Raw genomic sequence first — 3,454 nt, forward strand, 5'->3', positions numbered from 1 at the left:
CATCCAGTCCTCCCTAAGAGGACTTGTCACCTGCCTGGGCCTGGAACTTCATGCCCCATATTGTCTGGCCACTCAAGAGGACATACCACCCCCTGTGCCCAGGACTCCTGCCTTCCCTGGAAACTCCTGGGCAAGGGGAACAAGAGAGAGCTGAAGAAGGGTCCACAAGGCTCCCAGGCTGGGGATTCAGAGGAAGGAACAACCTGCCACACAGTTCACACAGCACTCTCATATCCTTCAACCACAGAAGTCCTGACTGGAAGGCCAAGCCCTTTTCATAGTCAGTTGTGAGGCTGGGGTGAGATGGGGTGGGATGGGGTGGGGTGGGGAAGACATGGCTCCAGCCAAGGTGGAGCTGGCCTCTTTTCCCATTTCTCCTGCATGTTGGGCCAAGGTTCTCACCCTCCTTTTTGTGATGAGGAAACAGAGGACCTTCCACAGAGAGGAAACATGTTCTCCAGGTCAACTGGCCATGGAGTGCGCTGAGGACACAGCTCAGGCTACTCATCTTGGAAGTTCTAGAAATGTCTGGAAAGATGGATGTCAGGGCAGCATGGGACAGTGGAAACCTAAGATGGGAGCTCGATCTTCCAGCACAGCCCTGCCCACCCCCCACCCCTGGGAGCCTTGGGCAGGCCTAACTCACACGCTCACTCAACTTAAGGAGGAGACTTGACCCCTCTGTAGCCGTGTTTCCTAAACACCACAGGTGGCTGGCTAGGGGCCGGGATTGCTGGGTAGCCATGGAAGCTCCTGGAGCAGCTGGAAGCAGATGGCTGGGGCAGGAGGCCTATGGCAAGGTGAAGCTTTCAGGAGACGGCCATTAAGTCTCAGAGAGAAGTCAGAGGAACCAGGTCCCTCTGAATCCCTGGGCCAACCCAGCCTCTGGGCAGCGGGGTAGGGGGAGCTGAGGGCTTCCTCCTCCTTCTGGGGACAGGCCCATTGGTCCTGCCAATAGAGGCTGTCTCATAGTCTCAGGTGGAAGACTGGATCATTTGGTCAAACTCTTTAGGGACTGCCCTGCCTCCTCCAGGGAGCTTTCCCTGACCGCTCCTCTGAGCGACCATTACCCCAGTTCTGAGAGGCTGCAGCCCACATCTGGCTGGGCTGGTTCTCCCGGGTCGCTGGCTCCGCTCTCTGCTACCAGCTGGAGAATCTTCCTAGGGCAGGGCATGGGTCTGCCCCTTCTCTATGACACCTCCTGTCTCCGCCCTTGGGCTGGGCACTGGCCTGAGCAGTTCTGCTACCAATGAGGAGCTCCTGTGCCTACTCTCCAGGGGGTAGGGGCAATGGAAAGCTTGAAGGGTGGCCTTGGGGAAGACTTCCTCTTCTGAGACACTGGAGGTTTTCTTTCCTTTTTGGCTTCCCTGTTCAGAAATTTCCTCTTCTCAGGCTGAGGTCAGGGCTCTATAAACAGGAGTGATACGGCCTTGGGTCTTCAAACTGAACTTTGCAGCTGCCATTTTATGACTCTGATAACACACTACCCCGCTTCCCCGAGTCTGGCTGAAGCAGGATTGCCTGGTGTCTATTTGGTATGGGAGCAAGTGGTGGCTTGTGTGGAGAAGGGAGAAGTAGAGAGGGAAATAGGGGCCCCTCATTCCAGCCTGCTCTCATCGACTCCTGGGTGAGTCCCTTCTCCTCCCTCTGCGGGCCCAGCCCTGCACTGGGCTGTACGGGACATGGGAGGGTGAGAGACCTTAGGCCTTGATCCCATGGGATGGTCAAAAAGCCCCAGGCTAGGGTTGAAGAGTGAGGTCAGAGTGGGAAGGGCACAGTGGGTTGGAACAATCAGGGAAGGCTGTCTGGAGGAGGAGCTGGAGTTGGGAACTAACCAAATAAGATGTGGAAAGACAGGGGAGGGTAGGCATGGCAAGACCAAGGCTTGAACTGTCTCATGAGGTGGGGGACAGAAGTTGCTGGAGAGGGGATCCCACTGAAACCAGTCTGCCCCTAGACCGAGAAGCCTCCAGCAATGGGAGAATGTGGTGCCAGTGGTGGTCCCAAGATCCCTGGTTCATCCATGGAAAATTTGAGTGGTCAGAGCTCAGGGGTGGGAGAGCCAGAGGGTTGCTGGTAAGGCCTGGAAGCTCTGTGACCCTGAGAGGCTGTAAGTGTTGCCAGAGTATGCCTTTAGGGCCAGAACTTGGTGGGGCTTTGAGAGCTCAGAAGGTGGGTCTCACCATAGCTATCAGTGAGAGAAGAATTATGCCAATTGTCATAATGTCTGCTTCCAGGACAAGTAATGAGCATCCCAGCCCAAGTGCGCAGCACATTAGCGAGATGGAAACAGAGATTCCTTCCCTGGTGGAGGTGATGGTCAGGGAGATCCTCATGGGACAGAAGAGACTATAGATGACCCATATACTCCATCCACCCACCAGCCACCTGGAACCCACATGTTTTAGGCTCTGCTCAAGCAGCAACCACAGATTCCTCAAGCTCCAGGGGAGGGATAGAAAGAAATCAGCTTCAGTCCAGGTCTGATGGGTGGGGGATAGGTGTGGCTCTGATATCTTTGGGCCTCACTTTGCCCATCTGTAAAATGGGCTTGGGTAGTCTTCAGGTCTTCCCTGATCTTATAGGAAGATGACTCATGCATCTCCTGCCTCAGCCAGAATCTGCCCTGCAGCCCAGGTGAGTGTCCCCCCCTCCACTAGGCACACACATGGGCACAACCACACATGGGACACATGGGCACCAGGGGTACACACACACACACCCATGTGGAGATGAAGCCGAAGTGCAGGGAAGAGGGTGGCCACTGCTTCTTGGTTATTTGCTCCCTTCCCATGCACATGTCTGGCCTTCTCCAATAAACACCACCCCAAATCCTCATTGCCCACCACCTTGCACCCTGGGCTCCATCTCTTTCAACTCTGCTCAGTGGGAGGGTACAGGAAGGGTCTGCCTGCCAGTCACCTGATCCCCAAAGCCCCTTCCCCGGGGGGGGGGGGGGGGCGCTCAGTGCTTGGTCTGCTGCTGAATGTCACTCCTACAAGTAACTTAATGCCCCACAGACACCTTCTGGCGGGCACAGCACACAACGACGACCCTCACAGCCTCCCCCTAACCTACTGTCTACCAGACCTTCCATTTCAGTGGCCCGCAGTCCCCGACCCTGCATTCACTGACTTCGCCAACCCACAGCCGTTACACGCAAGGCAAGTTTGGAGCCAGCTCTTTCCCGCCGCCCCTCTACGAGTGTCCCAGATTCTGACGCAGAACGGGCTCCAGGCTGCGCGGGAAGGGACTAGGCGCGAGGGAGACCCTACCCCTCCCTCGGGTCTAGATCCGGTCTCAGGCGCAGCGAAGAGACCATGCTCCGCGCCCCTTATCCCCTCCACACAGACGTGAGCACACAGCCGGGCTCCCGTCACCCCTTCTCCACCCCCAGCTCCCGGGACTCCGGGCTGCCCGGCGGACACTCACCGCGGGGCCGAGGACGCAGACG

At 57.1% G+C, this 3,454-nt stretch overlaps 1 protein-coding gene across 2 annotated transcripts in view; it reads right to left on the reverse strand.

The window, feature by feature from the left end:
• Positions 1 to 3,448, reverse strand: part of VIPR1 (vasoactive intestinal peptide receptor 1) — a 32,174-nt gene extending 28,726 nt beyond the window's left edge. For both annotated transcript variants that reach the window (XM_010835449.1, XM_010835448.1), the window contains exon 1: positions 3,433 to 3,448. The gene's annotated coding sequence lies outside the window, so the exon portion shown is untranslated. The remainder of the gene's footprint in view (positions 1 to 3,432) is intronic.
• Positions 3,449 to 3,454: the final 6 nt, after the last annotated feature.

This window comes from Bison bison, unplaced genomic scaffold (assembly GCF_000754665.1).
Source record: "Bison bison bison isolate TAMUID 2011002044 unplaced genomic scaffold, Bison_UMD1.0 scf7180017864043, whole genome shotgun sequence".
In the NCBI taxonomy this organism is placed as follows: domain Eukaryota; kingdom Metazoa; phylum Chordata; class Mammalia; order Artiodactyla; family Bovidae; genus Bison; species Bison bison.